The 27,649-nt window shown below is 47.4% G+C and overlaps 1 protein-coding gene and 1 long non-coding RNA gene across 2 annotated transcripts in view; one reads left to right on the forward strand and one right to left on the reverse strand.

Moving 5' to 3' along the window:
- Positions 1 to 194: 194 nt before the first annotated feature.
- On the reverse strand, positions 195 to 19,830 carry LOC139807929 (uncharacterized). Its single transcript, XR_011730733.1, has 3 exons — positions 19,609 to 19,830; positions 18,620 to 18,792; positions 195 to 306 (listed from the first exon to the last, which is right to left on the reverse strand). It is a non-coding gene; the product is annotated as an uncharacterized lncRNA (long non-coding RNA).
- LOC139807928 (uncharacterized) overlaps positions 3,975 to 27,649 on the forward strand; it is an 89,405-nt gene continuing 65,730 nt past the window's right edge. Inside the window, exon 1 of the mRNA XM_071769439.1 lies at positions 3,975 to 7,110. The gene's annotated coding sequence lies outside the window, so the exon portion shown is untranslated. The remainder of the gene's footprint in view (positions 7,111 to 27,649) is intronic.

Consider the following 27,649-nt stretch of genomic DNA (forward strand, 5'->3'; position numbering starts at 1 on the left):
TTTCAATTTACCGAGCGATTCTTTCGAGACGCGGCCGAACATCTCGCGGCGGGGTGCGGCGCCCAGTCTGGACATTGCTATAGCGTTGATCCACTGATCTTCGGACGGACCTCCAGGCGTGCGATGCTCCTGCACGCGATGCACCGACGCACCATAACGCGCACGGTTCCCTTCTCCGTTCTCGCTTCTACGAAGAATGATCGGACGTACGTCTAACGATACAAGAAACATCCAGCCGGATAAACTGTCCGCCGTCTTTTCACCGAGATGCAACGGAGCATATGCACTTTGTAGGGATGAGCAACGCTAAAAAGAAAGATCAGCGTTCAAATAATCGACCACGAGGTACTTTTGATTATCTATAATCAATCAAATTTTGAAAGCATTGAGGAAAGTGGATTTATTTTTAACATTATTCAGCTTTCTCTGTGTACCAGTATCAGTTTCCATACTCCAATAGCTCTTCGGTACTGACTTTCATATTGTTTTTGCCAATTTCGGTATCTAAAATTCAGTATAGACATGGTATTATAAAAATATTGGCATTATATCGTTTCGGTGACACCTACACAGTAAAAAATTTAATGTTCCAGAAAGTCCACTCTAAATTTTGTGTTAAAATAACTCATGCATTGTGTTATTTTTTACATTTAGAAATGTTATTTTAGTCGATATAACATTTCTAAATGTAAAAAATAACACAATGCATGAGTTATTTTAACACAAAATTTAGAGTGGACTTTCTGGGACATTAAATTTTTTACAGTGTAACGTACTAATTTTGACAATCTACCGATATATTGCTTCAGTATTATTATTCAATACTGATCCATATATTTGGCCTGTACCATAACATTGTTTCTTTAATATTGGTTGAGTATTGGGTCAGAAAACTGAGGTATGGAATCCATTTTTCGGTATAGGATCGGTACCTAATCACTATCTTATCAGTATCTAATCGGTCTAATGTATCAAGTTCTCACATGAGAATCATCGTACGATTGTAAATTACGCGACTTAAATTATGCCTCGCTGCCGCAGCCGCCGGCGAGCCATTCGTTGGCTCTGATGTTTTGTCGCGTGGCGACAAAACGCACGGAGTAACGGCTGAATCTGAGAACTGGTTAAAAGTTCGTCGACCCCTCGGCGTCCCTCGGGGATGAAACGTCGTCATCCGGGCGCATTCGCGGCACTCGCGGTGTCCAGCTCGCCCACGCGAGGTCCGTCTGTGGGTGTGCAAAGTGTTGAATAATGTCGCGTGTTTCAACAAGAACACTCGTTATTACGTGAACAGATATTTGGACAAACGTCGTGCGCGCGAGAGGCTTCGAATCTCTCTCTCTCGAGAGTACAAGAACAGGTCCTCTTCGCTCGTCAATGAAAATGAACGGGGTTTCCGTGACGCAAGCGAGTACACGAGGCACTCGGTTGGACTACCCGAAAGATTCTAACTCGCATTCGAATCTTGTAATAAGAAGATTAAACATATATCTAATAATAATTAAATCAAATAATTAAATAAGTTAGTGTAATAACATATATATTATCAAAAAAGAATACAGACATTTTCAGAAAATAATAAATTTTTTTGATTTAAGAACACTTGGCGCTGATTTCTTACAACAAACTTTCATCAAACAAGCATGAGTGCCCCACATCTATTCGAAAATAAAACGCGACGTCGCGTTTTTGGAACTTTTTCTTTTGCTTTTCAAATCGTACGCATCGTCGTCGAACGGTTTTTTCAAATTCAGTCGCGAGCCTGCGACTCTTTGACCGAGGTAATCGAACTCACCGTCGACGTTTGCGTGCTTTCCGCCGAGGGATTTGCTCGAGGTCACGATCGAGAGTACCCGCGGTCGCGGACACACGCCGCGCGTTCCACGTGAATTTTGCGATCTATGTAAGCCGAATGCCGCCCAATAAAGGATGAACAGCGCGCGATTGTAAATTCCCCGGTGAGTAGCGGTCGTGTGACGCCGGGGATCTTCAACGTGGCTCGTTCCTCTTTGCCATTCAGGTTGAGCTCGGCCAGAAGAGAGACCAGATCGAAGATAGAGGCGATCTACAGCCCGACCGAACAGTAAACACTCTCTGCTAGAGTCGTACTCGCCGTCTCTCTCCGATCTGCTTCGTGCCGATCGCCGCGTCGTGACGTCCCGTTGCTATTCGAAGAGGTACCTCGCGTATCGGTAAATGACGATTATTAACGTGAAAAGAGCGCAAAAGACGTTTTTGACAAAACGTAGACTTAAGAAGATAGAATCAAACGACATTTTCTACATTTGGAAACTGCAAGACAGTCATGGACGTAATCGAGAAATTGCGCAATTGTTGTATAATTAGTTGAAATTAATTAGGACGGTTACAGAGCGATCGGGATCTTTTCCACTTATTGACCGATCGTATCTGTTTATCCGCGGCGGACCTTCTTCCCTTACTCGTTATTCAGCTGACGCTGCGAGAAATATTTGCTGGCAATTACCACGTGATTCAAGTACCGGCGAAAGAAACGCGGCAAGAAGAACAGCGAGGAATCCGCGGCTATAACAAGGTTGCCAAGATTTATTATACAGAGCGCGTGCATCGCGAGATTCCAGTCAAGACAATACGTCCCTTCATCGTTTTCTTTTCCGCGTATATTTTTTGCTCTCATCATTGAAAGACAACCAGACCGCAATCGAATTTCTTCAGTTCTATTTTTCCTCTCTTAAAAAGTTTAGCGTTTGTTACGTACGTACGATGAATCTTTAAAAATATTCTTCACCAAGTACGTTCTTCACGCGTTCTTAACAGACGGAGCACGTTTCCATCCGATTTGTCACAAGAGTCGGTAGAATGAAGCAAAGAAAGAAGTCTAAACGTAGTTTTTACGTCGTCCTTGCGACGATACAGCACGATCTTGAGATTTCTCGTCGCCGGTGTCGCTTCGTCTACTCACGTACTGGACCGCGTCGTAGAACCGAACGATACTATTTGGTTCTAGAACTGCGCGTGAGACTAGAGACAGTCGATAATCTATTCTTCGAAACAATCGGGAAATTAATTCTTTTTCTCTTGGTAATCAATACATTATTATTCTCGAGACTTTTGCGCGATTGTATCGCCAGTCCGAGATTTCTTCCGCAAACATAACATTCTTGACATAACGGAATTGTTATAGCGAAAAAAATTCTCGAGGACCTCTCGTGACATCGTAGAATCGCGGAGGAGGCGTCGCGTCTGTCGTTTAACCATTTACGAGATTGGCATTCCCATTTTCAGAATTTAATTCATTTTACTCGATGAAATTCCGGTTCTTGCCCCCCGAAAAAATTATGGAATTACTCAACTCTGTCAATTATATCGAAATTCTGAAAATGAAACGCTAACTTTACCGAGATTGTTTATGCGGTTATATCCGCCGACAAGCATATATACCGAGTCGAATACCGCGTTGTAACGAGTTGGAACGTGCTCGTTCCCTCGAGACTAGTTAATTTCCCGGGTAAGTTTATCACTCGTAGACTCGTTTTGTCGGGAATCGCATGACTTCGTGGAATCACGATTGAGAGTACAGGAGTGCGGCACAGCAGCCGGCCGCGCGTTCCTTCCTTTTCCTTCTCTTTCTCTCCTTCCAGAAAGCTCGCCACTTTGTAGCAGCGCGCAGTTTCGTAGAGAGGCGAATTCACCTGACGTCCCTTCGGGAATACTTTATGGAGTCGCCTTGGGACGCGGGCTCGTCGATGTTTCCCCGTGGCTGCTTCGAATGCCGAGAAACGCACAGCGTGGAGAGCATTTGCAGGAAGGCTTATAAGAGAATCGATAGTATCAATGACTATCTATTACGTCAAATGTTACAGCATCAATTTGGATGTATAAATTGCGTGACATAAAACGTTATATAGGTAGGTAAACAAAAAAGTAAAATAAAGTGATAATATATGCATATTTTACGAAAAGCTCGTACTTTTATTATTTATATGTGTTTATCGAAACGTGTAAAGATGTTAGTGATTCTTTGTTTATTGTACAAAATTTATGAATAGTCTGAGAGATTATTCTTTTCATTTAATTTATAGCTTGCGCGGAACCGCAACTTTGCTCGCGGTCGAATGGTACGAATGCTCGAACGGTAACGGATAAAACGTCTTCTTCCGCTCACGGCGTACCGATAAGCAAACACTCGTGCTGGCACGGCGCGTCTCGACCCGTTATCTCTTATCACTAGCGATCCGGCCACCCTCGATTCGATGATTCCACCGTGAAAGATTGAACCGTAAAGATAAAACCTGTCTCTCTTATTTACCTGCAATGATCGTGGAGTTATGGAAACCGCGTCGCGCATACGCCCGCGTGTTATTGTAAACATCAAGGAACACTTTTGGCGTTACATGCTCCGCGTTGCGTATTCACGCCGCGCGGAGAACAGATCGAACAAAAATAATTTCTCAACGTCGTGCCCGTTGGATAACAGTGATTACGTCGACCGGCACTTTGGACGGCGGCTTTTCACCCCGCGGCTCGAATCAATCTATGCCGGTATTTACATCGAAGATTATAGTTATGTCGGATCGCGCAAATCCGTAGGTTCGTGACGTGTACGTGTGATAATAATTGCGAGTTCGTAGGTCATCGCAATTGGCTGATAAGAAGTCTCGTCGCGATAATCGCTCACTGTTCTACACCGTTTGGTGTGCTTAACGGTGTGGGCCTCTCTCGTCGATTCATCAAAACCCTCTTCATCCCGAAGAGGGACTCGGATTACCAAAGGTCACTTAAATTGTTTGCAGCGACTCCCGCGACTCGGCGTAGGTCAGTGAATCGTGAATCGACTCGTGCGGATGTCGTTTCAAGAGAACTTTACACAGACGCGATTCTTGTGGAAGGATCGGCGCCATCTGGACCACAACCGTGCCCGCGTCTCCCGGTAATTCTCACAGCGCGGCGATTATCCGTAAAACGCGCCGCGCGATTTCATCTTATTTCCTTCATCGCTCGACATGGCGCGTCCCGCGCTTCTCGATCCTCTGAAACAAGATCGGTCGGTTAAAATCGGATGGATAGAGATCCCTTCTCGGCGGCGGCGTATCGAGACGATGTTGCATTAAGCATATTAATAAGTGGTCGCGGCGGCGCGCGGCGGTGCAATTCCAAGCTGTCACACGTAATAGTTAAGACGATCGTGGATATAATAATCCCGCGGTACCTGTGTATACACACCACTTTCGGTAAGGATATACGTTTATCAAGTCCTCGCGATCAGTCGAGACTAGTCTCGCGAGTTGAAAGGAATCGAGCTGTTTATCTAGATCAATAGTCGAGCTTATGCCGGCCGTTTCGGTGTCGGCGTCGAGAGTCGTTGATCTTCACCTTCCTCCCGTATCGGACGTTATCGATCTCGATCTCTCGCCTTGTGCCTATCGAGAGAGCGACGCTCAAGTGCGTGTACGACGTCGTGCTCTCAGCACGTAAACTGCTCTTTACGACCTGCCAAGACCTCGCCTCTTACCTCAATCATCCGGTTACCGGTAATTACGATCGTCGATCGTCCAGAACCAATTACGTCGGCAATTTTTACCGAGTAATTCGATCGCCATCGCGGAGGAGAGGATCCACGCGATGCGTAGCCAATAACCGGTACGACGTTACATTATATGGTGGGACGATTATTCGATTTTCGCACCGGCGATTGCCTCGACGCCGCGGCCGCGCCGGTACGGCCTCCCGAGACGGCGGCGCGCATACGTGAACACGTGACGCTGCTGGATGAAATCATTCGGCATTGAAATGGACCGCTTCCTCGAGTCATCGTAATCATTTCTTACTTCTCGTTAGAATGAAGGGGATATTACGGTGCACGTCGAGAGAGTTACAGAAAGGAGCAAACACGAGGAGGAGTAGCAAGTTGGTGCTGCTTCACAGAAACGCGAAACGGTGTATCAATATTTGTTTTTGCGTTAGCGAAAAATAAAGGCGCTCGACCGTCACCGTTTGCCGATAGAGGGTATAACGTCGGGCAGAAAGTCCGCGAACGGAAGAGAGGAACCATTTCTCGCCGCGAGTGATTTCTGGCTTAGCAGCGATTAAGCCATTTGTAATTTGCACAATTGGTTTCTTCGACGGTGATAAACCAGCCGTAGGTTATCCGCGAGTGCAATTGGCATCGCCATTAAGTCGCCTCGTTCGAGCCACCTTCTTGCCGATCCTCATCCCTCGTCGCGTCGCCCGGCGAAGGCCGGGGCGCATCTTTAACGAGCGTTTTCTTTCGACCCTCGACGACGAACAATGGACATCGCGATGGCCGGAAGGGGCTGCAAGAAACGTCGCTGCACAAATCCGATTTCGCGAAAAAACGCCTCGAGCACGACGATGTGAAAGACGCGGAGCGGAGTCGCGATGAATGCCGGCTCTCGCCTCTCGGAGGAACTGCGCTTCTCGGAACGCGCTCTTGCGCGCTTTTTCCCGCGCTTGCCTCTGGAACGAACCTTTACCTGGGACACAAGTATCTACGCGTATAAAGGGTCGCGTTCAATGCCGTGACGCTTTCGCGAGATCCGGATTGACACCCGAGGCGAATCGGCGCGGCGAGTCGGCCGGTCGAGGGCGTCGAGATGAGTAAGGGTCGCGGAGTCGAAGAATCGCGACGTTTCTCTATCGTCGAGCGAGGATTTCCCCACTTTCCGATTTGGATTCAGAATTCGGACCTCGTAACACACGAGAGAACTCGTAACGTTCATGCCCAAAGCGGAACGGGTCGGTCATCGACCTCTCGCTCGAGCGATCGCCTATTTTGCCTGGTGCGTTTTACTGTATCGTCTCATGGACATGGAGCTATATCCTGGTGAGGTGTGTGAAAAACAAACAGATGATTACGACGAAGGCGACGAGAGAGAGAGAGAAAGAGAGAGAGAGAGAGAGAGAGATCTACTATATGTGGGTTCCCGAGCATGTGACGAAAGTGTACGGGACATTGACTCTCTTCGTGGATGACGCGCCTCGTGGAAACGGAGAGTTCTTCCTCCTCCGGAGTTCGTTGAAACTGAAAACACGTTATTAAGCCTAAGAGAGAAGATAAGGATTGGGCAACGCGGAATGACGACGAGAGCGTGCGGTCAGTAGCGATGTGCGGTAAGTAGCAGGCTACTTGCTTATTTTTTTCATCAGTGGTCATTCCGGAAAGCGTTTGTTTATACAGCCGCGAACGTGCAAGACCGTGCAAGACCAGACTGAGTGCATACAATGCTCTTAGTCATATCTCGCTAAAAAATGACGCACGTTTATGCTTGAATATCTATTAACGTCGTTATACGTGACTTAAGCAACACGTAAGCGAAAGAGGAGATAGAGGATACGTTCGATTTTTTGCGAATAGGTATAAGTTACTCGAAATGGTTAATTGCTTGAATGTGAAATATCTATCAATTTTAATAAAAGCTGCGCGGCAGTTTGCAAGGGTTAACAGCGCGCTGGAGAGGCCGTCCAGGAAAAAGGACAAAGAAGCGGACGGTAGGCTCCCCGTATCATTCGTGATTTTCCGGTAGCCGGTGTGTCGGTGGGCAATCTGATCCCGGGACAACGGTTCGGAAGCATCGGTTGACAGTAAAATATCAGCAGGTACTACTCACAGTATGGCCGCGATAGGATCGGGAGGAGGCGAGCAAGGTATATGTGTACAGGCGCATCGGGGGGAAGAGTCAGGGTACTCCGATGCCTCCCCGTGATGCCAGTCCCGGGATACTGTTAGCCACCGATGAATGATAACCGCGTATCGCGATACGCGCGGACGATACACAATGGGGAGTAAAGGGGAGGATGTATTGGTCAGGAAATCGCCGCGGTTACGTTTCTGAAATAGAATGCGTATTGAAATCGATAACTCAGCCACGCTCGCGGAACGCCCGCCCGCGGTGTCCGATATTTTCGCGAGAGCCGGCGAAGTACCTCCGGCATCTCGATCAGGTTGTGGGAAGTCGTCACTTTCGGTTTTTGCATTTTTTGCTAGGCTTGGTTAGAAAAACTCCCCCATGATAAGACATTTTCGAATTTCCTGCAATTAATGTAGATAGCTTCTAATCGAACCAAACTGGCCACATTTATTGATTGATATCACAATTGATATCAATCGGGTTGATTAAAAGCTATCTGCGTTAATTATTCAATTTTTTACCGACGAAGCAAAGTCATTGTTTTTGTTTTTCCTGCGATTATTCCAAAATTTAGCACATTTTGTGCCGTCTGAAGAAAGTCGAGGTACGATTATTTTTCACAAATACAGCGCGTCGTTACGTAATTGAGTGCCTTGGCATTTCATAAGCCTTTACTTTATCCTTGCGCAATAAGGGAATCGAGTACTCGCGAGATAGAAGAGGAGAGAGAAAAATGCGCTTGTGTAATTTCACTCGGCAATGCATAACGTGTGCACGTTCGACGGAAAGAAAATAGAGACGCGTACGAGGAGGGAAAAGCGCGATGGGGCAGAGACAGTTCATCTACGGGATCCGCATAATTACGAGATCACGTCCGTCCGAGACGTCTTCGACGCGTCTCGGACGGAGTTGCGCGGAGAGAGTCTGTTAATGTAACCTAAGGGCTTCCAGGTTCATTGTCACCTGGGCGAGAACTCGCCTTTGTTTACCTCCGGTAAGTGTTCACGACCAGCGGTGTACACTTATCGCCGTCGATCTCTCTGTACGTCTTTCTTTCTTACGCCGTCTGGTTAATGAACTGAGATCCGCCCCTAGAGAACGACCGACGATGACGACGACGAGGACGGCAATTCACGTACCTCCTCGCGGCAGGAACGCGTTCCCCGTAACTTCGTTGTAATTAGACATTGAGATTCAATTGCGTGATTGTCCTCGTAATTAACGAGATGATACCGTGTGATGGCATCGCGTCTTCCGGCCTCCGTGGATTACGCGCCGTGGCGTTTTGATATCATAGAATTGCTAAACTTTCCTTTTCAGAACAGAGAAGACATACAGTACAAATACGAAAAAAAAATTTTTTTTTAAACGCATACTTTATTTTATAATACTTAATCATTCTCTTTATTTTAGAATATACCATGTTGATAATACAATATTCAATACTATTTGATATAATTTTATCGATTTCTGCAAATAGGTGATGTTTTATATTTACACAAATTTACTTGACAGTTATAGATTACCAAAAATGTCTTGATATTAATATTATTAAGCATGCCGCGTGAGAAAGACGAAAATGCAATTCAAAGAGCGCTCCCAATGTGGAAGTGTTTTAGAGGCACGTATAACGACCTGGATTTGATATAACGGCACGAACTGACGGCATCTTTCCCACTCTCTCCTTTCACCCGTCCTCGTTGTATCTCGCGGGCTCATAATATCTAACGGGCTGGCTTATATGAGCTCGAGCCAGCGTCACTGTGTGTTAGAGCATACGAAAAGCCGTAAAGACGAATCGATCGTCTCGGAAATCACGCGCAAATTTATTCGCATCGAATAATTGCGCGTATCGCGCGCGGCCCGCGCGTGAGCCGTTTCTCATACCGGTCTTAACACATACGCGGGACAAGCGATATATTCCCACGCGCAAAGACAACGTCTTAGGAGCGCGCGTGCGTATTTCGCGCGCGGAGAGTCTATCGGCCGATTGTAATTCCCCGGCCGATAAAGGCCGCGATAATGTTCGAGCAAAATAATTGACTTCTCGTGTTTAGCGGCGGGGCGAACCGTTAGTCCCAGGCGCTTTGGGGCGATACCAGATATCCTCGTTTATCGGATCAATGCGCGTAATATTGATGTACTCGCGCACTCGCGCGCTTCTCATCGCCCGTAACTCCCACAGACACCCTGACACAAATCTCGATTTTCTTTTCGCCTCGTGTTACCATCAGCCATGCGAATTGTACTTGGAACGCCAACTCCATCGTCGGAATACTCCGCTCTCGTGTGAAGTATATGGAGCATGGGATATCGCTGTATCATTGACTGCCTTTTGACTTCGTTTATTATCACGAGCCTGTTCCCGAATCGATCGAGCAGAATAATCGGCATCGCTGACGAAACGATCTTCAGGTAACACGGTAGCAAGTTAATATAAGCACGAGTCACGAGTCTTTGCGGTTCTATAATGGTGACTCGAGTTCTCAAGAGACCTACAAGAACGTATATTTTAATGTATTTAAATACAATGTTATTCTAAATTATTGCTTCCCGGATTGGAGCTATTTAGATTACTCGAGCTGTATCCAAATTGAGAATCTGAACATTGAAACTATTTCTCATACTCGTGTTAAATATTTGAATTGTATTCGGATTACCAAATTAAAGCCTCTGGACTTATCTCGAGCTCCACTTCCTTTTATCCTTTTATTGGGCGAGAAACACATTTTATGCGGTGCCATCAGGTACGCCGTGTTTACGCGCCGCCGTAGTAGCCGGCGATCATTCGAGAAATCATTTGAACGGACGAGCTCAGTATGTTCCGCGTGTCCGATCGATGCCTCCCGATAGGCGCGATACGGATTTAGCCGGTGCGACGTTATATTTAGCCTGGGAAAGATCTTATCGGGACTGGTTAGACCGGCGCTATGTCTCTACGTAACGATTATGCCGCGCCGTGCAATCGCAAAAGTTCGATTCGGACGCGTCGTAAACCGGCTTTCGATAGCTTCGTATAGGAGCCGTTTTAACGGGGATATCGAGAGTCATCGGGCGTCGTTAGTCTCGTGGGATTCCGCGCGCGCGATCTCCCTCGCTCCAGCTTCACCCGACCAGTTTTATACTTGATGCGTTCGCCCTCCCCGTCCTGCGGCGCGGAGGGAACGGCGATGGCATACCGTGGCGGCGCGCACGGTGACGATTATTTATCTCGTTAATATAATACAGATTATTTTACAACCTTAAGATAAGTGACGTTGCGGCGTCTTATTAGCGTGTGTTTCTCACGTTTCCGTGCCGCGCTTGTTCGAGGAAGTATTAAAGCAAGGTAACGCCGTGTAGGACGATAATCTCCGGCATCTATAACGTCGTAACCGTGCAAAAGAATAACATTGAGCACGACCGAGCTCGGAGTCGTTATAACCAGTATTGATGCTTAACATCGAAATGAAGTGCCGAAGTTGTACTTCGACTCGATATTTTAAGATAACTGTCGAGAACTTTTTGGTTGTCGTCGGTAGTTTCAAAATTAGCATTTAGTAATTAGAAGGTATCTTTTAAGGAGACGCTAATAAGCGTATTAAAAATATATTTTCTATAATTATTATCAGACAAGATAATCGCAAATAATTTTTTAATATAAAATGTCGGAGTGCCAAAAACAAAAAATTTATAAATATTTAGATAGAAGTTATCCTTCGCCCAGCTTGCCATTCATCTCGGCTCGAGTGGGAGGAATGCGGCCGGAGATATAATGCATCCCTTAAGATGCTACGCACGCGAGCATTGTGAAAGATAATATCGCCCTCCCGATAAGATTTTTCATCGATCTCGATCGCGCGTCACGGCCATTTAATTGAATACCGCCGACGACGCGGCGGCAGTCTCCCCTCCTGCTCGCGCTCGCGAGCGGGAAGAACTTGACGGATTAACGATTATTCGCCCGAGGCTAATCGATTTTAATTTCAATCTCGCGCTACGCGACGGCGAAAACAGCCCGCGCTACACCCGTCTGCCGCGGAGATACTCATCGCTTCTCGTATCTCGCGCTTTTCTCTCTTTTCTCACTCCTGCGCGAGGAAGGAAGGCCTGGCCTCCCTCGATTTTTCGTCTTCACGCACGCACGGCTGCTTAACGAGCGGGCGCGTCTCTCTGGCGGGCCCCGCGCGCGTACGTCGCCGTCGCCGTCGTCGTCGTCGTATCGCGAAAAGCTGACTGGAAAATCATCCCATTAAGGCGCGTTTAGCCCGTCGTCGGTCGACGATACCGTAAAAATAACCGCCGGCAAATTGCGGGAGCGTGATGCGCTCGCGGCGGCGGCTGCGACGCGACGCGGCGGTAGAGCGGGCGTAACCCCTGCGCGTTACCTCTGACAATGATAATTGGACTCGTCACGTTCCCCGCGCCGCCCGCCCGACGTCAATTTAGCGATTAATCGAGGAAAAATGTCCCCCGGGTCGAGCGCTGCGCTGCGCCGCCCAAGTACGCTCGGCCCAAGTACGCTGGTTGCGAAGCAACTAGCAAACTATGAGGCACCTTGTCTGCGGAATTAATTTCTTGGCCGATCACGCGTCGCTCATAAACGTCACGTGAGGCACACATCGGGAACTCTCATCCTCTCGCTGCGAGATCAGCCTTCACCTTCACGCCGACGCCTCATGTTTAAAACAGGCATCGCCGGCGAATCTCATCGCTGCAAATTAACATTATCGGTTGTATTAATGTGCCTTTGTAAGCATCGTTAACCGCTTTTACATTCTAGCCTGCTTATTTAACGGCTCTGTGCTCTGTTTCTCCCGTGATATCATATACTTGGTGAACGCTGGGCATTAGATAGGGCATATCCTGACCCTGAGTCCTGAGTCGCTCTTTGTAGCCCGGGGAAAAGAACCACGAAACGCTCGTGAAACGTATCGTTTAAACTTTCGCTCTCTTTGTCGCTTCTTTTTTTCGAGTTCTTCGACTTCGTGGCCATCGGAGCGCGACGCCCCGGCCGGGCCGGCCGTCGCTCCCGCGCGCGCGCGCGTCATCCGCGCAAAATGATAACGATCTGTTTATACAACGTGGCCATTTTTTTCTCCCGCATTCTCGTCTAATTTCCAACGCGAGAGACCCGGCTAAAACAAGTATCCGGTAGCTGATTATCCTCCCGTAACCATAACACGCATATCATATTGAAAACTCGTTCGCCCGAGGCCCTGAAGGAGGAAGAGTAGCGCGGCGACGGCGGCGGAGGAAGGAGAAAAAGAAGCGAACGCGCAGTTCTCTCTCTCGAGAAGGGAAGAAGGCGAACAAGAGCAACGAGACGCGATGAAGAAGCCGATGCAGTCATGGTCCGATAAGCGAGTATCTATGCTGAGCGGGGAGGGAGAGAGAGAGAGAGGGAGAGAGACACTTTGCGCACGGCTATCTTTCGTCTAAATATAGCTCGGCAGGATTTTAAAACTGCGTTGCGTGTATCCTAGATACCCGAAGTACCCCCGCCGACCAAGGCACGCCGCCAACCTTGCCCCGGTCGTCATCGGACTCCGTGGAAAATCGCCGATCGGGTTTTACTCTCACTGCGAGGAGTCCAGGCGACTCTAATCGACGGGCATCGCTAGATTATTATTATTCCTTCTCGCTTAGCGTCTAGCGATGTTACAGCGAAATATCGGTTATTTTTATCTACCTTTCTTTGCCAGTTTTATATGAATACAAGCGTACACGCTCGAAGTCACGTTGGACGCTATCTTTTGTCCGCTTGTTCGATAACGATGCTTCTCACGCATCGCGACGCATCGCGACGACGTCCGTGCAACATTCAGATGCGGAGCAACGCCATGCGATCTCTTCGAAACGCGATCGTATACTCGCGCGCGGAGTGAAAATAAAAAAAAATCGGATTCTCGATTAAACCCGTTCCCGTCGGCGCATCATCGTCGACGTCGGACGTTTCTTCGGTCATCGATCATGCGCGCGAAGGACTCGAATCCGATTTTTTATTTCGCGACGCGCAGCTCATCCGCGCTTCATCCGCACGCGGGCAAAAAACGTGGAAGGAAGCTTTAAACCGACGCACTGTCCCTCCGCTGCTCCGAGCTATTATGGTAAGCGAGCGTCATAGTTTATTGCACCTAATAACACGTGGTAAAAAGCAGCCGGACGAGATTCGCTCGCTCGCCGGAGCGGGAAGCTTCCTCGAGCCGCGCGACGGACGCCGCGTGTATGTACGCGCGACCTCGTGATCGCCGATCGATTACGCACTGCACAGACTGCGCACCGCGATCTGCAACCTGATGAGCCTTTTCCCCCCGATGAAGCGCGAGATGTCCCCGCGCGAGGCGAGGTAATTATTTTATATGGCTGCAAGTTCCGCGATAGGATTAGACAGTAGTTGACTGTATAATCACGGTTATTCGGGCTCGGCAGTTCGAGAGCGCTTCCAGATTGCAGCATCAAAGTATCGGGAACCTGCGAGATGAGATTTTGCACTCGGGCACTCGGGAAATAATCTCGAAGCGTCTAACGAACGTGACGTGTTCACTCGCTTCGTTCGCCCGTGTTAGAGAAAACCAGCGCTCGTTCTGCTGTCAGAAATGATTTCCCGAATGGCGAGGAGCGCGAAGTGCATCGTCGAAATCGGCGTCAATCGAGTTTAACTTGGAAACAGACGCCTAATTTTTAAATAATGACGTGGGACGATTTTTATACCCCAATTAAAAGTTATTGCTTTTAATTACATTTCTTTATTGTTCTATAATTTATTAGTATTTAAGGACAATATGTGTATAGATATTTACTCAACATTTTTTGAAAAAGTAAAAAAAATTTTTTTAAACAGTAAAAGCACATTAAAATTATTGTAACGCGAGCTTCATTTTTTCGATACTAGGATGTAAAAATTTCTCTATACACCCGTTCCCAGGTTAAATGTGAATGAATCACATATTGACGAACATGCGAGGAACTAAGGTGCATCTACGTGACCCAACAAAGTTAAAAAATTTAGAGAGCATTTAAAAAGAGATTTAAAAAAACGCCTCATTTGTTTGTCGATTGTTTCGCTGTTAATCGAGAATAATTGCAAGGCTCGCCCAAGGTGAGTAGCTTCGCGCGTGCAAAATGCGCCACTTTTTCATCAACCGTCGTCGTGATCGGCGAGCGCGAATGCGAGACTCCTCTTTACCGGCTTCATATAAACGACTTCCCCGATTTTAAATAACGTACTGAATGATTTACAATACGGTGCCCGCCGTATGTTAAGCCAGGCCGTACCGAGACAGGTCGCAACGCGCTACGCATATGGTTAATATTCAGATGAAAAGTTACGACCGCGCGGTTTTCATCGCGTCGACAAGTTATCACGTTTAAAACGCGCTAGCTCGCGTAATATAATGGGTGCGCATTAATGTATTCGTTGAGCAGCGATATTTTTGAACGTCCGGCGTATCCCAAGCGGCTTCTCGCGACAGCGCGGGAATTATCAAGATACAACGTAGCCTGTAATTAGAATACATCCCTTGTGGCTGTGCTACTCTTACTGGCGCCCCACAATGAGCGCCGATAGTCCGCTCGTTAGCATTATCGGCGTAACGGTACGACAGATAGATTTTCCCGGCGTTCGATTACGGAGTCGCGGTCGCGGTCGCGGCCGCTCGTTGTGTCCCGACGTTGTGTTCCTACGAGATAACGAAACGCACGTTGTATTCCGCGCGTTCGCCATTCGTCGCCAATTATCTCCGAGTCGGTAAATCACTCGCCGACACTCGCTATTTGTCAACGGCCGGCGCGGCGCGGCTATCACCGGCTAGCCGGTTTCCCGCGCGGGGGAAGAGCGAGAGAGCGATAATCACTTATTTCGACGTGTCAACAGGTTGATAATTAATCGTTCGCTTGGCGGGTGGATCGTGAAACGATCGACGATGCGCGCGTTGGGCCGCTGCTGTCATCGGCCGATCGCCGAGTCCGTGAAAATAAAGAAACCACGGTGCTTGATCGATTTTGAGCATAAGGAGATAAAAACCAAGGTGGTCAGACGCACGGCACTCGACCGGCACTCCGCAACGACCTCGTGTGCATGGTACTCGAGTCTCGGGGAGAAGGAGAAAAAAATTTTCCCGCGCGTCGCGCGAGTTCGCGCGAAGGAAAAAAAAATAGCTCGGCGGAGATCGCATAAATCACGTCACCGTGCGCGCGACGGAGCTAACAACGTTGCGGATGCAATTATTATAGCATCGACGACGGATCAAAAATCGAAACAGGTTTTCACCGCGACGGCGCTTCATCATTCGCGCCGCGAACGCGTTTTCTTCGAAAACGCATTCACCCGACCGGCCGGGACACAATCTGCCGTCAAAGGCGACGACAACGAGAGGCGAAAAATGAACGAAAACGAAGGGCCCTTCGTAAAGGGACGTCCGTCGGTACGGACGATACAATTACACGCTATACATAGAACTGCACGGGGCATAAGTAACATGATTAATGGACGATAACGCAATTACGCCATGATACGCCTCGCGTGCATCATTCTCTCTCTCTCTTTCTCTCTTTCATGCGTGCAAGTGCGTGTCGCACCGTTTCGTTCGGTCCGCCTCGTGCACGCTCGTTTTCCACGCGGCCTCGTGCAAAACGTCCACCCTTATACATCATCCGCTTTCGTTCCGCCTGTCCCGCTCTTTTACCCTGGTTTCGTATACGTCTACCCCCATCCGCCCTTAATCGTCGCATTTAGTCTTTTGGGAACGCCGTGTGAAGGCTTGAAAAGAATAGACGCGTTAAAGACGGATACTCTGATGAATCTGGAATTGATTTTGCTTCAATAAACTTTTGAAGCATCTATTAATTTTAGTATTATAAGCAATTAAGAATGAACGATTCTGGAACAATTAAATATTGGAAATGGATGATTGAAATCTATAGATCAGCAACTTTTTAGAAAATAATAATTAGATTTTATTTTAGCGGAATTTTAATTTCGAGTTTGCGATGTGTATAAAGAATTGTCGAAACCCATCCGAGAGAGAAGCGTACAAAAAAGTGACTGACGCACGTGTAAACATGGATGCCCGATTCTGGAAGATGATTCGATGCGAACCGGCTGAAGATTATTTATATCCGTTGCGTCGTTGCTTGCAGATGTAAGTAAAAGCGTTATAAGATAAGATAGATTAGAGATTATCGCGTTAATGTATCAAGACGCCAGAGGACTCGAACGTGGCCGAGGAGGATGACGCGGCGCGCCGTATAGCCGCGGCCGCCGACGATGACGATGACTCATGCAAATGTGTATTCCTCGCGCGCGGATTCCGGATCCGGTTTTCTTTTCGTGTTAATGAATTCGCGATCGCCTGCAGTTGATTAGAACAGGACGGCGAGCGCACGATCGGACGGTAAATTGCTAAGAGGAAAAGTCTTGCAAGCGCGCCAAGTTGCGCCGAGTTGCATCCAGGAGCGCTAGATTATCTCCTTACTAAAAATATTTATTATATTCTAGTACTTTCACGTTTTAATTCTAAAAGTACGTAGTACGAATGCCACAACGTATAATTAGTGGTATAATTAGTTCTGATTTAATATTTCTGAAACGTGGTTGTATCGACCGATGCAATTTCGCTTGATTATTATTCATCGTTCTATTCGGATGGGAAGAGGTATATTTTGCCTTGGGCGCTCGTCCTTGCTTTGTTGCAATATTCTCGTTGTTTCAGAACGGATTTCGCGGTCTAATTAGCGACCGGTACGCTGCAGGAGTCCGATAGATCGCGAACTTTCGATGATTATTGAAAGATTCTCTCGCGCAACTCCAATGGAATCGGGTTCTCCGTCAAGAAGCATTCGTAGAAGCAATCGAAATGTCCGATTAAAGCAAAGTTTGATCTAGTTCATCTTTTAGGACTTTAAAATTAGGTCGTAATATTTTTAAAATTTTATCTTTCGGTCAAGATAGAAGGTGCGGCGTCGTCTTAAATGCATCGCCAGTTTTGTTGTACCAAGACTCACGTCATCATCTACCAAGAATCCGAGCGAAATGGGCGAAGCGGAAGCGCCTGGATAAAGTGAGGTCTGATCTTAACAGTTATGACAAAACTGTCGATTAGTAAAACCGACCGGCGACACGAGGATGGCCAAGTCGTAAAAAGATACGGACCAACGGGAAAACGCATTCTGTTATTTGCAATATACATACAGACACGGAAGGTTGATTGAGTTCAAAGCTGGGAAGGCGGAGGAAAAGAGAGAGAGAGAGAAAGAGGTCGTGGTTCCTGCTGCGATAACGAAATAACCCGAATGACCGAAGACACGTAGACTCGTTAACCCTCGTGCTCGACGAACGGTAACGACGATGCAACTTCGACGTTAGGCACCGCTAATAATTCTGACGCCCAATGACGATCGAATGCACGGACGGAGATCAACTTAATGACTGGATTCATCATCGACGATAGTCGCCGTTCAGCGACTTGTCAGCCGCGGACACGGTCAAGAGGTCCTGACAGGATTATACGGCGTCTGGACGCATTGATTTGAATTCTAACATGTGTGTAATCATGCTTGCATAACGCGACAATCGAGCGCGGAATTAGCGCTTTAGCGAACTCGAAATCGATTTTCGCCCCGAAACTATTAATACCTTCAGTATTATAAGCAGTTAGAAACGTAAGAAACTTAACAAAATTTAAACGTTACGATAATAAGAATAAACGATTGAAACTTGTGGCTTATTACTTCTTCCTTCAATAATAAATAGATCTTGATTTCACTGTTCTTCTAGGAACAATCGTTTACATTTAGCAATTGTTTAAATGAAAGAAGATTGACTTTGATTGACATTAATCAATATAACTCCCAAAGTAATAGGCACTTTGGTATTCTATCGTCTTGAATGATCGATTCCGCTTTTCCACGTCGCGATAAACAGTTAGTTTTCTGGATACGAGGGTCGCGCACATATTTGTCGAAGCGTGACTGCGTGACTGTCGTCAATGGTCTCTCGAGTCTCGACATACCTTCTCTCGCTGTATGGACTGTTTCGAGAAGATCGATACTCCGTCGTCTTTTAAGAGGGCACGAAGTCTTCTGGAAGTCGTCTGGGGTCTGTGGGACCGGCCATTGTTTCTGGCGAATCGCCAGGAATCGGAAAGCGCCTACTTTCCGTCAATCGTGATCCATCGCGCCGTTTCTTGAATAACAATAGCCCCGTCACTATTCGCGCCTATAGTTGGTGTACGAAGCGGCGCTGGAACGACCTGGCGTTCACCGGGGAAAACTTTCCATTCGTCTAAACTCTTCTAAAGTTTTTCGCGAACGATAAATCTCCGCTTGATTTAGCGATCTTGATTTCCGAGAAGCTTGAACGCGCGGGGAAAAAAAATTGGCGACTACGACCATCATCGTTCGCAGGTTTTGCAAGCTCGACTCGTTACGAAAACCCCGCTGATGAATGTCGCGACGTTCGTCGAAGGGTATAAGACGAAACGCGCATACGACTATAAACTCAGCATGACGCAGCGTTCGCCGTAGATTTGCGACAACAGGAATTTTCATCGTGTCGTTAAGGAAAGGAATTTATCACGGAAAATCTACGCGAGTCGGGACTCGCGCGTTGTTATAACGGGACACGTATTTAAGTCTCCATTCACAGGACCGTGGACAGTCCTTGCAACGGAATCGGCATCGGCACCGCGCACGGGTTTAACCTTCTGCGCCATTAGATTCCATTAAATTTCTTTGTTCCTTCCCGGAACGCGCGCATTGCCAAGCAAATGTAATTAAGGGGATAGTTCACTATTGCCTCATTCGAGTATACGACTATAGGCGAATCTTTATCGATAATATATTAAAACGCGTGTCTTTACACCTTTAGAAATCTCATCTTACCTATTGTCTTTATAATTAACCGCGTCATTTTTTAATCAAATACATTTGAATTATTTTTAACTAAGTTTGTGTTCCACGATTTTTCGATCGTCCCCAGCAAACGAACACATATTCTCACCGACGCACCCTTTGTCACTCCAGACAAAAAGCAATCGGATGTCATTAATTCCGAACTCAGTGCAGAGTCGCCACTTCATAAGCTTCGTAACGGGACACGCGTCTTAATACCCGCGGATGGGAAGGTAGCCCTCGTCGTGAAAAAAAGCGCCGGCTCTCCGCGAGACTTTAACCTCGAAGCCATAACCATTAGGTTCCATTAAATTCCACCGATCCTCTTGGAACACGCATGCACTACCGTAGTTAGAAGGTTCCCCTGGTACTGGCGGCGGGTCGGCGGCATTCCTCGTACAACATCACCGTACATTGAGCGGCGACGTCGGGTCCCCTTCGACGTCCATTCGTACTGCGACCCGCTCCGCGGCGAGTTTATGGAATCGCGCGCGCGCGTAAACGCTCCGGCGTAATCCACGGTGCCAATTAAGCTCCCGCTCTATCTCGATAACAATAAGCTTCGTTTCAATTAGCAGAGGAGAACGATTTCCGCGCATGCCGTCCGATACGCCGCTGCGCCACGCGGAGCCGCTGCGTGCTTGTCCATCCGATGAAACTTATACGCTTAACTGCAGCCTACAATCCTATAACGTAGATGGACAAGATAAACGGTTGAGTTTAACGGAATTAATTAATGCCGATTGATGTTGTATCATATATACGAACAAAGTTTCTAACGTCTTTAGTATTTCGGAGGAGTAACTTCCAAAACAATTAGAAAAGTATAGCATTTTTTGTACATTTTAGAATTTTTTTAAAATAATTGCTATATTTTTATTTGCACCTGTCACACGTTCAATTTGCTCTTTTAACGTCACTTATCTTATTTCAAAATCCGTACAAAAGAAATCTGAAAGAGTAGGCCGTACACGTACGTTATATCTTCTAGATGTCAGCTTTGGTAAAAAACAGTAAGGAATTATTGTTATTATCATTAGTATAGTCATCGAGGTGTGACTTGTGATGTACGCCGCTGATGTCAAAATGTGTATTACACGTTCATAATTTTGCAATTCGGTAACTGACATGTTTACGACCCCGTTATTATTCGCCATATAACGCGTCGGTTTAACGAAGAATCTGATTTCATCGTGCAAGTTCTAATATTGTTAATGCCAAGTGAATGTCGATTATTTTCAGCAGCCTCCCCGACGTCGCGTCCGTCGGCCCCAACGAGGAAGCGGCAAACGAGTTTCGCGTAGGTGCGAACACGCAACGCTTAAGCCAGTTATGCAGCGGAATCGCTCGCCGTGGACGGTAAAATAGAGGGACAAGTATCGCGTACGGGGTTTACTTTACGCCGGGGATGTACCGGCGCGCGGCGGCGAGCGGCGATCGCCGTGCTCTCGCACGCTTCCGCGATCGCCGATCTCGTATGCTGCCCCGTCTATCTTGGTCCCGCGAACGCGGATGTATCTCGCGATATAATTGCGACGAGAAATAGAAGAGAAAGGGGAATCTACATCTTCCGAACGAGGCTGTCTTCCTTTACACGACAGGATTCTACTATATTAAGATTCGAATGTAAGCAAGCGGTGTGACCGTTTCACCACCATTTTAACGCCACGAGAGATATATTGTGTCTTTTATATATACTTTGTTGAAGATAGTTTCCACCGTCGGAAAAATGTCAAGGATTCCGTGAGATATGTGCATGCAACGTAGACACAAAGTTGTGGCGCACACGATGTGCGCTCTATTGTCGTCATCGATCACACGGCGACGACACTGGTTATACAAGCCCGAGGCATCGCGACGTGCAACTTCATCTATAGCTTCAGATGGCCCACGATAAACTTTGTCGTCGACCAGGCAATCTACGGTTTCCCGGTTATCAGGGTGCACGATTCCGAATGCTTTCAATAACCACCGCGGGGTCAATCGAGAATCGAGCGGTCATAACATTTCAATGTCTTTACCTCAATACCCGTTCGTTTCATTTCGCAATGTATCTCTCATCGTTACGTTCCAACCGCTTGATAGAAATACCAACACGGCGAGAGTATGGCGGAAGAGATTTAGTCGGGGGGGGGGGGGAGCAACATATTCTGCAGATTTTATTCGCCGAGTTCAGTTTGTTCTTTCTCGTGGAAAGAAGACTTTTTTCCTTTCCCGAAATATTTCTTCTCGCAGCACGTGCGAGTTCTACTCAAGCAATTATTTGCTTTTATTCGCGGGCGATTTTATACGCGCATGTATCGCGTATTATTGAAAGTAATTGTATTAGGAAAATGAATATAATAATAGTTGATCGGACGAAGAATAGAATAAGAAAAAATGTATTTAAAAAACATTATTAATGTAGTACTAATAAATCCTTGGTTTTCCGCCATAAAAGACTGCGGACGTTTTTGCGGGCTCGGGCTGTTTCCGATCGGCGAAACTACCGGCGCGGCGCGGCGCGGCGGCCGGTGCCGTTCCCTCGTGGTGGGTGGTTCCTTGCGACTTCAACAGACCTTGACTTCGTGTGTCGCGCCGCTAGAAGAGTTTACGAGCCTTCGCCAGCCCGTCAAAGGCGGTAACACGACACTGATTACTATTTCACGAACTAAACTACACGAGACCACACGGTACTGCATTCACCCGGACCCACGTGGCTCCGTGCGGGCCACCCTTTTTCTTGGATCTTCGTATCATTCTTCCATCGTCTACGACTCTCCGTCAGTTCCGAATAAAACAAGATGTCCGACGAGCAACCGCGCGAGAAGGGTCTGCTTTGGGAATTCTCAGAGTATTGTGTTACGGTCTGACGGCATTTAATAATCCAGAACTTCGTCGGCAGAGCAAGACCGTTAGATCACAAATTGCAACTACTATCATGTCCTCATATTTTTCTTTAGATGATAACCAATAGAACATTGACATCCGTGTAATAGTCGTTAAATTCATCAATAAATTTGCATTTCTATGCAAATAATAACAAACAATGCGAATTAAATTTTGTCGAATCGAAGTAAGTAAATTGCGTAATGTGATTTAACATGCTAAAGGACGACGGCAGCGCTGTCGCTGCTGCCACCGCCTAGCATTTGTAATCCCGGGCTAGATAAATTTGTAATGCCTCGTGCCTTCGTGAATCCGCCGATTCTAATTGCGGTACGCGACCGACATGAGGCGCGAAACGAGGAAGTGAGCCGCTGCCCGATTCTCGTCAACAATTTCGGGTCATTAACCTGCCGCCGCCGCGCTCGCCGGTGGAGAGAGGCCGGGGGATTAAGAAATACCATATATAATTCTTTGAAAAGGACTACCATCGCGGTAATCACCATTCCTCCTGCTTGCGTACATCACCCAGAACTGCAACCAGGAGGAAGGTAGTTGACCTGCCGCCGCGCTGTGCTCCGCGCGCGATTCACGGCACGGCTCTTCGCCGAAGAGGTGTGCGTGGTGAAGAGTGACGTTCTCTCTAATTTTTTGAGAGATTGGCTCTCCTCGCGTGCATGAAAGATGTCATTTACAGGAAGTAAATCCCTGGAACCGGCATACGGCGCGGACAGCTGTACGCGCGCGGTGTTCGGAATATTTCGAAATTCAACGTCTTTCGCGCGGCGCGAGTTGTAATCAAAATCACTGCCAGACAAATTACACGTGCCTTCATTCGTGCGAATGACGTCTCTCCTAATTACTGCATTAATGTGTTCTCGCTTTGAGATACTTTGCGTAAAGCATTCCGTCTGTTACGGAGGCCTTGAATCCATCGCGCGGCGATCCAAATTTGACTTGCGAGCCAACGCTAAGTTACACGTTACGAAACGTATCTTTATCGTGTTAGGAAAACGCTTTGGAACGCTTAATCTTCCGCCTTGGTCATGCTACCATGTAGCGTAACATCGAAACATCAAGGTTCGTGCGATTTACAAAGTCGGTTAGCGTGGCACGACACGCAACGCGCAACGTGTAGCGCGAAGTTTCGATCGTCTAATTCTGGTCGGACACGAAATCCACCAGGGGATGGTCGAGGACGAGCGGGGGACGTTGGATGAAGGGTAATCGTCGCCGCTGTGCATCCCTCTCTCTCTCTCTTTCTTTCTCTAAATCAGTAACACGGCTTTCTAACACGTATAATAATTTTCCCATGTACAACTCGGGACGCGAAGCTCACTCTCTCGAAGAGGGAATTAAATTCTCATTATATCGTACGCGCGAGTGTCTCTTATCGGTGAATCCGTGTAGCGCCGAGGCACTCTAACGCACCTTTCGCGCGTCACGCAAGCTTCATCAACGCGGTTTTGCGTGCGCGTGTGCGCATATGCCTGTGACATAAACACTGATTATCCCGCCTAATATCATTTTTGCGCGATCTCCCCATGCGCGTCTGTTGGAGCTGGAAATCTCTCCGCAGTCCCGGTGTAGCTGCCGCAAGGTCTCGCGACAGCAGTCCTACCGTGTTTTCAACGTAACTGTTGTTGATGACTCCCAACATTATCCGCCCAGCGCAATGACTTCAGGGAAGAACTGTTCCGGCACCGAGAAAAATACATTGTTTCCTGGATAACGTTTCGTCGCGTGTGTAGCCATTGTCCTATTAAGATATTACTCGTACGAGTAAGAACGATCGTCTTCCGGCACCTTGGCAGACTTCCTCCTGTCAAACGTTCCGTACAAAACGTTCGTTGCCCTTGGCGCGCACGTGAAGATACGTGGGAGACGGATCAACGACGAGGGAGGTTCAACGTCGCCATCAACAATCGGTATTTATTGACCGAACGTCGACGACGGTGCGCGTCCGTGACGTTTCCCAGACATCCATTTCAGAATTTATCTCGCGGCTTTTGCCGCTTGAAATTGGTTCCGAGTAACAGCCGAGCGCTAAGCTATCCTAGAAGGGCTCGCTAATGGGTTAAGTTAGGTAAAAATGTCCGCGTAAAGCGGAATGTTACTTCCTCGGACCGAACAAACGAACGTAACGAGGGAACCTCGCGTTACAATGTGTCTCTTTGACTAGAAGCAACTTAGCGCTGTATCCGAGAGCGTTTCCTTCTCCATATTTAGGGCCGGTCTCACCAACATTGTACTGTTCAGCGACGTCCGTTATTTTTTTTTCTTTTCGTTTCCGACGTGATAATTCAAGACGTAACTGCCGACGATTCTTAAATATTCGTACAACCATTTCTACACTGAAAAGCGTCGCGAATTTATGATCCGTAAACATGACTATAACCACCGTTTCCGATCTTCGCGCTATGCAATAAGCAATCGAGTCATGAAACCAAAGCTGATAATTAACCGATGCCGTAATCGACCGATGCGACGTCCTTGACTGTGCCGAGGATGACGATCATCGACGATTGACGGAACCCGAAGAAATTGGCGGAAGGTCTAATAAATTCGCCGGTGATTATCGAGAAGCGATCGAAGGTCCGATACAACCGTTGATGTCTGCGTCAGTAGGATAGAAAGTACCAATCGCCATTATTCGATGAAGTTGATTGATCGTAATCGTCGTAAACACGAGACACGAGTCGACGATTACGTCAGCGGCAGCAGCCGATGATAACGATCGGCGTAAGTAATTCCATAGCATCATGATGCGTTTGACTGGAGAATAATGTCACTCTCTGCAAGTCAATTTTCTCCAAGCTACGACCGTAGAAGAGACATGTGCGTAGCGAAAAGTTTTCCCTCGACGATTTTTTTGCCGGTTTAAACCATGATAATCAATTCAACACATTTGACATGTGTAAATAAAAATAAAAATATCTATTAATACTTTTATTTTTGCCATATATTTTTATTTTCTGAATCAGGGATAAAATGTAAGTGCGAATGTCTACGAGAAGTTGAGGAATTCTAATTGTTGAAGCTAAAGCAGGAACTCGCAGTGAGTCCAGAGATCGTTAAGGAAGTCGATGCGCGCGGGAGAGGGATGCCCTGGAGTCGTTAAACGGGATACAGAATCGCCGAGCGGATACTATTTTGCCGAAAAAGGTGAGAATTCCTCGCTTATTACATGCTATGTTCTTTCTCTGAATATCATCGGCATTCTTCTTCTCTTCACTTTTCTGAATCGGTTGGTTACATAAATATTTTTGTTTCACTAATTTCTCGTTCTAAAAATCGATAGAGATAGATTTTATAATAATTATCCTCAATAAGCAAATAATGGAAAATAAGTCTTTAATATTACATCCTTTTACATTACGAATAAATAAAAAACTCGCATGATTAAGGACGCTGACAGCAGATGCAATGTCTAATCGGTTCAACTCTGATCATGACCCCGACGTGGTCTCATTACGTTGCTCTACGACGCGGTACAGCATTAAAACATTGCGTAATAACGCCCGGATTCTAATCGGGGCTCTAATCAAGGCATAATACCACGGTCGCGGCGATATGGCATCAGACGGAGGCAGGATTCGATCCGTTACTCCCGCCGGCCTGACGAGCAAATTTACGACGAGGTATATCCTTCCGTCCTCGGGATAGGCGACCGGTAATATATCATATTCCAAGATTCATTATCTCCGGATAATGCGCCTCGACTACGCGCGCGTACGTACGTACGTACGTGGGTATATATCCTGGAATCCACCCCGCTGCTAATACCCTTTATTATCCCGGACGATCCCTTTTCCATGCCGCTCAAGATACCAATTAGCGCGCGTCAATGTTGTCCGACGCGTACATCGAGCGCGCAGAGCGCTCGTCGGAAGCGTCGTAAGACGTTCCGCGAGTCTCAGGATGCCTCTCCGTAGGCAACCGCGTCCTTGCCCGAGGCTGCGCGCGAGTATTTATAGGCGATGATATCCTAGACTCCTCTCTCTCTCTCTCTCTCCTGTCTCCCTTTTCTTTTCATCGTGGAGCTGCCGCTGTTTCTTCGTCGCCGTCGTCATCATCGTCATCGTCCTCGCCGTCGTCGACGTCGCTTACGTCGGCGCTCTTCCCACCCAAGAGGCGCATCTCTTCCTCGTTTCTCATCTTTTCCCACTTGCTATCATCTCGTGAATCACCGTGCTATCGGCCGTGGCGCCCGTCGTCCTGCGTTCGCCAAGGTGTTTCCATCATGCGAGCATGTCAGTTTCATTCACATGCCCCGGGAAAAAGCTGACTCCCGCGTATGGGAGGGCTGGGTATCGGGGTGATATCGGGGGAACAGGAAAGAGCCCTTTGATCGCTAATAGATTATATTATACGACGAAGCGATACTTTCGTCCGTTAATACGTTTACGTTGAGCAAGAGCTCCAGTCAACAAGGGGAGCGCTGCCAGTTCGAGGAACGGAAGTCTGTATATAGGTATCTTTCTTCCTCGATGCTCTTGAGAAGATGCGCGTCGCTTCTCCTCTCTCGCCGATGTAATCGATAAATAGCTCGATCACAGCGAAACGCTGGCAGAGCTATCGCTTCGCTTTGCAGGATGATTTTAATATAGATTTTAATGGTATTAGTCGTTTCGCTTCTCTCGTTAGCCGTCGAGGAAATCTGTCACAAAGGGTATTACTTCCGCGAACGTTTCTGCCGTGGGCGCACGCACACCTGTCGCGCGTTCACGTCAATGGCGCGGGACGAAATCTTCGCCGGGCACTCGAGGCACGATGTGTTTTCCCGTCCGCTCCCGGAAAGCAAAGTTCCCAATTAGCCGTGAGTGCCATTAGTCGCGGGACGATGACGCGGAGGGGAGATGGCCGGTTCGCTTTCCTGGCGAGATAACCCGGCGGGCGCGAGTTGAACGACACACGGCGCACACCGGATGTCGTCTCTCTCTTGGCCGCTTTGTTTCCTCCGCTGTTCCGAGGCGTGAGTTCTCTCGACCGAGGGAAAAAAACAGTAAGTACATTGTCTGCCGCCGGGCAATGTCAAGGTCCGCCACCATTATTGGGCTGTTTACACGTAAACTCGTGGGTCATTCAGCGGGAAACAAAACGTCACGCGTGCAAGCTCTCATGGAAGCGTCCGGGTTGGTAGTGCGAGATCGTTTGAGCAACACTCGTTAGAGATATTCGCTTCTTTATTCAGTCCTTTGCAATTATACTCTAAATAAATTTACAACGCGCATTCTTTTGTATTTATTTATCCATTTTACGCGTGCCAATGACTTGTTATTTTT

The sequence above is a fragment of the Temnothorax longispinosus genome, chromosome 2, assembly GCF_030848805.1.
Source record: "Temnothorax longispinosus isolate EJ_2023e chromosome 2, Tlon_JGU_v1, whole genome shotgun sequence".
Taxonomy (NCBI): domain Eukaryota; kingdom Metazoa; phylum Arthropoda; class Insecta; order Hymenoptera; family Formicidae; genus Temnothorax; species Temnothorax longispinosus.